Here is a 7,384-nt window from a genome sequence, read left to right as displayed (position 1 = left end):
TTTTATTCCAAGAGTCAATGTACTCAGTTGTGGTAAAAAACAGTTACAAGAATTCTATAAGGCATCCAGGATCAAAACACAACAATTTTCACATATGTGTCAGCTATTAGGTTGGTGCAAAAGTAATTGTGGTTTTTGAAAGTAACTTGGTGAAAACCACAATGACTTTTGCACCAACCTAACACAATCAACAGTTGTGGGAAGAATTTTAACTTTTCACTCTATGTTTGTACCGTTTTAGTGTTTACGTGCATGTATGTTGTAGTTTATATGTAGGTATTACTCATGTAAAAATTAGTTTGATGCTTGCTTCAGCAGCATATATACTAAAATTGGAATAATATGGAGATTAGCATGGCCCCTGTGCAAGGATGACATGCAAATTCATGAAGTGTTCCATATTTTTCTTATGAGATAATCATCTGGGTCCTGGAGGCCCTCAAGGTGGGCTGGGTAGAGGAATGAGAGGCCCTCCCAGTAGAGGCATGGTGCAGAAACCAGGATTTGGAGTGGTAATGGGGATTGCTCCATGGCAGTCAAACTTCATGGATCTTTAGGCAGCCATACAAACCCTATTTCCTACAGAATGGTGAATTTCTTCAACTAGCCATCATGGAGTATGACTCCAGTGTGTTAACTGCTTACCTTTGTGTATTTTAAAAAATCAACCTGGTTGCTGTCTGGAGAACAAATATAAGGAGAAAAAATGAAGGCAAAGGGATTTTAGATGACTGGTTTAGAAGCCTATGAATTGGACTAAAGTTAAGGAAGACATGAAGATAGAGACAAGTGGGTGTGTTTTACTTTAAAATTAGAATTGACATATTTTACTTATATGAACTGTAAACATGAATGAGTTATTAAGGATACCTCACATATTAAAAGGGAAACAACTGCACTGATGTTAAGGTTATCAGGTAGGCACAACCCAGAATACAGATGCACTGAGGAGAAAACTAGGAATGCACTAAATATTTGGGAGTAGTTGACACACAGAGAAGGCAGAGTACAATCAGAGGGATGAGAGATAGACATGGGGAAAACCATCTCTTCTTTTCTGATATGGACTAATGAGGGAAGCATGGCTACAGATGTGTCATGTTCAACACTGTACCCATTCTATGTGGGTACCCATAGAAGCCACACACATTAGAAACAAAGATGTTAACTGGTCAGAAGCACAGGTTTTGGAAGCAGACGGGTCTGCTACCAGTATCAACACTGCTGCTTAGTATCTGGGTTAGTGACTTGGGGCCACTTATCTAATCTCTCTAAGCATCTGTTTCTTCATCTTTATTGAGAAGAATAATGCTGGGAGTATTTCCCTCATTATAAGCTTGTGAAGATCACAAAATATACCACATGAACACGACAAATTATGGTCACTGATACATATGTAATCAGTGAAAGTTTTCTATTAGAGTTCTGTATGTCATTATTATGCAAGAAATCCACAAATTGTTATTAGTGTCCATTAAACCATACATTATGAAACATAAATAAAACTATATAGTATGTTTAACATTGTGCTTGGTTCTATTGAGAAAGTATAATAATAAATAAATTAATACTAGATTAATACTAATTTAATAGTATTGAATTAGATTTGAATTAATTTAAAAAGTAGAATAGTACTGAGTAATTCAGGCTTAAAAACTTTCTATTCCATGATAACTCATTAAGTTAAAGACACCATATAAAGTATTCACACATCTATTCCCAGGTGAGAGACTAGTAATTTTATCAAAAATGTTAAGATTTTCTGGATAATACATGAATGATGAGGAAACATTTTTTTTCTATTGGATATAAATTCGGTTTCTTTTTATAATAAAATTTCAATACGTTCTATTGTCTTTTTTGTCTTAGCTAAATGGATTACTTCTATTTATAATTCCTCTGGAAATCAGTGAACTTTCTCTAGAGAAATGAAAGATCAAATAGATGATATAGAGAAACATTTAAATAGGAAATGTAAATTGATAGGAGTCACTGTATTCCAGTCTTCTGGTCTGGAATAACAGTAACTAAATTCATTTGGTTAGTTACATATACAGAAAGGAGCAACTAGTCCTGCTTTAGGTACTATACAATATGTTTATCTGCTTCATAATAGTTTGACATACACATCCTCTTGATCCCAGTTCAGATATTTGAATAACCCTTTTTAATTTGATGTCTCATAGGGAATGCTTCATAGCAATGTTTACTAGGGAATGAAATTTGTATTCATTTATAAATTCATTCACTTGATCTATTTGTATTCTGAACAACTGATTTTGTAAATGGAGTTCTATTTTTTCAATATCCAAATTCCATTAGCTCGGGCACAGTTTTACAGTGTTCATGCTCCTATATTCTTAGTTAGTAAGTGGATCTGACAGTTTAACAATAACCAATATTCTGTTCTGCATGTTAATTCGCTTGCCATATTGTGCTCTTGCTTTTGCAAGACTGTCTTATATTCTTGTGATTCCTAGTCTGTCATGAGCATTTTACAGCTGAGGAAGTTATTTCCTCAAGAAGTATCAGATCAGGATCTCTGTCTTTTAACTTTAAACATTATGAAAAAAGCCCTATGTCAAAATATTGGTTCATTTCATGTAGGAATTTGACTGTATTATTTAGTGCTCTTCTCTTTTAATGTTTAAATTATTATCAAAGTAATTTTAACCATTTGATTTCTTTTGTGCTTTTTTCATTTTAGGTAAAATTATTTATTAATATAATTATTTCTTAAGTCATGAGTTACAATGTTCAAACTGCTTTAGATTTAAGTGGAAAGAGGTAAGTTCATTTTCTGTATGTTTTTCTGACCTAAAGCAAACATTTTACTTAGAATAAAATAGAGCACCACTTTATTATAAGCATGGTTAATCTGACCCCCTCTAAATATATGGAAGCCTCATCAAAATTATGTTTACTAGATATCATATTTTTAAAGAGTAAAACTGCCTTGGAGACAGTATCTCTGGGCTTGAACTTTACCTCTTTTTGTAATACCCTAGATTTTTCATAGTAATTATTTTTCCTCAAAGCTTCAAACCAAATAACTTAAGAAAAAATATATTACTAAAATAATAATAATATTATGAATATTGTTCAGGAAAGCAAAAGGTATAGAGTATAGTTCTATTTTTTTGCTGTTACTTAGTCATATGTCCCTGCCAGAAATCAGTCTCCGGGAAGGAAGCTTTCTCATCTCTAAAGGTTTTGAATAGATGACTTCTAAAATTACCTTCATATCCAAAAGCCGCTGATTATTTATTCAAGAAAATTGCTTCCAGGTACAGGAAAATCACCTATTTTTTAAAAAAAGATTTAAGAATGAGAATTATAGTCTTTCTTATAATCATCATTCTACGTTACATACAGTATTATCAATTGCTATTTCTAAATTATTTAAAATTTTTATATCTTTCCTAATATGTCTATTCCAATTGAATATTTTTTGAACCACTTGTATGATTCTATGTCATTTTACCCACTGTCTGTTAGTATAAATTCTAGATAAAAGCAGGGTGTGTTATAATATGTATGAAGCATTTAATTTCCCAGTGTGGCTTTCTTAATGAGAGTTTTTTATATTAGGAAATTAAGTGAGCTACACAAAATGAAATAATTTTTAGAGCACAGATTATTGATATTAAATATCACAGGACAAAATATATCATTACCTGTCATTATTACAGTGAGCGCAAAATGCTTCCGATATACTAGTGATCAGTTGGATGTAAACTTGAATTTCACCTGAAGAATCTCACAGGAATGAAACTTCACCTCACTAAGCTACTCTTTTTCCTTAAGTCAACTGTTCAAATAGTGAAATTCTTATTACCCAATATGTCATTACTAATACTATTTTATGATCAATTGCTTCCTTCCTAAACCAACTCTTATTTCGCATTTCTTTAGGGCAATGTAATTTCTATCTGGGATGGTAGTTATTTATATACAGGCTGATAATAAATAATCCCCTACCTTTGCTACTTGCAGAGGGTTGGGGGTGAACCAGTCCTTTTACGAGTCTAGTGGGATGTTTCTGGTAGAGGCTTAAAGCAAACAAAGTAGTTACTAGAATTCGCTGACATAAAGTTACCTCAAGAACCAAAGAGTAGCTACACACCAAAGAATAGAAAGCATTGAGGGTAAAATGAGAGAAACAGGATTTCAAATGGCCACAGGAAGGTAAATGACTTGAAACCAGAGAAAAACTAAAAGATAACAAATTTGAGAGAGCCTGAAAAAAAGTAGGGAGTGAGAGAGAACAAGAACCAGTCTGGAAGCAGAGTAAATGCATCTTCTTCAGCCATTCCCCGTATCAGATTGGATTAAATGCTCTTACAATTGTTGCTCAGAAAGTTCTAGTTTTAAGGCACAGATTGAGAATGAAAATTAGAGCTCCTTAAGCAACATGACATATTTGCCTATGAATCTTTACATTTGAATACCTGAGTTTGGCATATAATGTAATGAAGGACAAGAAGTAAACAGAGAAAAACGGAAGGATGAATGGGGATAAAAGATATAGAAAGCAATACTTTAAAAAGCACAGAGAAAACTAAGAAGAAACAGTGAATGTAGTTAAGACTAAAGGGTCTCTAATCTTGCAGGTACAAGCAAAACATCAAAGTAAATATTTTGTGCAATATATTTTTTAAGTTTAATTACAATCCCATTAACTCTTCTATTCTTTAATTTCTACTGTATTTTACAGGTAGCCTAATTTAAACTGATTAATTTAATCCGCTCTTACCAAATAACTTGATCCCGTGCTTTTTTGTCCAGCCACTAGCTGATAATAAACATGGGAAAGAGATATAGAATTTTATTTTATTATTTTTTCTCAGTTGAATTGTATCAAGTCTCTAGCAGTATGAACTTGTAGCTGTGTAATTCTTTGACTGCCTTAGATTATACTCATAAATCCAAGATAAACATTTGTGATACATGTAATTTTGCACAGACATTTTGTCAAAAGACAAAGTTTGTTAAGCAAAAATCTGGAACAATTTTTGTAAATTGTGTTTTGAATGAGATAATATAATTTGATTAGTAGTAATTAGAAGAAAGATAACCTGGTATAATTTTGAATAAAAAATTTTCACTTTTTAAACTTTCATTTTAAAAAAGCATTTATTGGCTATATCATCTATAAAATTTTTCAGCTATAAAATTGGAATACTAGCATTTGTTTAGGATACTTCAGAATATCATTTTTAAGAACCTATGAGTAAGGTTCTTAATAAAATGGAAATGCATTACGAACTACTTAAATGTTATGCAAATTAAGATCAAATACTTAACTATTATTGGCATGTCACAGATACTTCAAAGAAACTCTAGTAGATTTAGGGATGCATATTTATCTTAAATCCAGTTAAATGTATTTGTTTCTCGTTATTGTTAATGGATTAAAAAACATTGAATACTCATTTCTATAGCTAATAATTGTTTTAATTTACAAAAACTTGCATCTGTACAAGTCATTCAAACATTAATATCATTATATATTCCCTTCAGTTATGTTCCGAATATTAACTGTAGCCCTAGATAAAATTTATAACAGAAAGTCTATCACAAATTTCTGATTTTATTTTTAATATTTTTCTACAAGTTTATAGGGTGCAAAATAATTTATAAGTGGTGGTAGGTCATGAATAAACATCTCTTTAAAAAAAGGCATACAAATACTCAAGAGGTGGACAAAAAAATGCTCAACATCACTAGTCATTAGAGAAATGCAAATAAAAACCACAATGAGATATTGTCTTACCCAGTCAGAGTGGCCATTACTAGAAACTTAATGACATTCTCTTGCATGGGCTATGCAATTTATTTTGGCATGTACCTAATATTAAAAAATGAAGCATAAGCTTACTATCCGAGTGATTATTTCAGTTTTCTTTTAAAAATAATTATCTAAGCTTGTATATGTAAGTTACAAAAAAAGATAATATATCATCATTGATATTTAAAATCTCAGATAAATATTTTATCTTTTTTGGTTGTTATTTTTGTTGCTAGCACCTCTCTCCACCTCCATGTATTCACTTGAAATAGCCTAAGTCAATAGCTGCAGGGTTTTTTTTTTCATACCCCAGTGGCACCTGGAACCCCAGCGAGACAGAACCCTTTACTCCTCTGGAAAGGGGGCTGAAGCCAGGGAGCCAAGTGAGTGGTCTCGCTCAGCAGGTCCTGCTCCCACAGAGCCCAGCAAGCTAAGAACCACTGGCTTGAAATTCTCACTGCTAGCACAGCAGTCTGAAGTTGACTTGGGATGCTTGAGCTTGGCAGGGAGGGGGCGTCCACCATTACTGAGGCTTGAGTAGACGGTTTTCCCCTGAAAATGCTAAGGAGGCCAGGAAGTTCAGACTGGGCAGAACTCACCACAACTCGGCAAAGTGGCTGTGGCCAGACTGCCTCTCTAAACTCTTCTTCACTGGGCAGTGCATCTCTGAAAAAAAGGCATCAGCCGCAGTCAGAGACTTATAGATAAAGCTCCCATCTCCCTGGGACAGAGCACCTGGCAGAAGGGGTGGCTGGGGGCACAGCTTCAGCAGATTTAAATGTTCCTGCCTGCTGGCTCTGAAGAGAGCAGCAGACCTTGACAAGGAGAATTCTCACAGCACAGCACTCGAGCTCTGCTAAGGTACAGACTGCCTCCTCGAGTGGGTCCCTGACCCCTTTGCCTCATGACTGGGAGAGATCTCCCAGCAAGGGTCGGCAGACATCTCATACAGGAGAGCTCTGGCTAGCATCAGGCCAGTGCCCTTCTGGGATGAAGTTTCCAGGGGAAGGAGCAGGTAGCAATCATTGCTGTTCTGCAAGATCTACTGGTGACACCTAGGCAAACAGGGTCTGGAGTGGACGTCCAGCAAACTACAGCAGACCTGCAGGAGAGAGGCCTGACCACTAGAAGAAAAACTAACTAAAAGAAAGCAATAACATCATTAACAAAAAGGGACATCCACCCAAAAACCGCATCCAAAGGTCATCAGCTACAAAGATCAAAGGTAGATAAATCCATGAAGATGAAAAAAACAGTGCAAAAATGCTGAAAATTCCAAAAACTAGAATGCCTCTTCTCCTCCAAAGGATCACAACTCCTGTCTAGCAAGAGAACAAAGCTGGATGGAGAAGGAGTTTGATGAATTGACAGAAGTAGGATTCAGAAGGTGTGTAATAACAAACTCCTCTGAACTAAAGGAGCATATTCTAACTCAATGCAAGGAAGGTCAGAACCTTGATAAAAGGTTACAGGAACAGCTAACTAGAATAACTAGTTGAGAGAAGAACATAAATGACCTGCTGGAGCTGAAAAACACAACACAAGAACTTCGTAAAGCATACACAAGTATAAATAGCCAAATCAATCAAGCAG

General features: G+C 34.5%; 1 non-coding gene across 1 annotated transcript; it reads left to right on the top strand.

The window, feature by feature from the left end:
• The first annotated feature begins 302 nt into the window (after positions 1 to 302).
• Positions 303 to 406, top strand: LOC117063083. The gene has a single exon (XR_004428712.1). It is a non-coding gene; the product is annotated as a U6 spliceosomal RNA (small nuclear RNA).
• Positions 407 to 7,384: the final 6,978 nt, after the last annotated feature.

Source organism: Trachypithecus francoisi, unplaced genomic scaffold, assembly GCF_009764315.1.
Source record: "Trachypithecus francoisi isolate TF-2019V2 unplaced genomic scaffold, Tfra_2.0 Lachesis_group17, whole genome shotgun sequence".
NCBI classification, from domain to species: Eukaryota; Metazoa; Chordata; class Mammalia; order Primates; family Cercopithecidae; genus Trachypithecus; species Trachypithecus francoisi.
The sequence above is the reverse complement of the archived record's forward strand: the minus strand, read 5'-3'. Positions and strand labels throughout refer to the sequence as shown.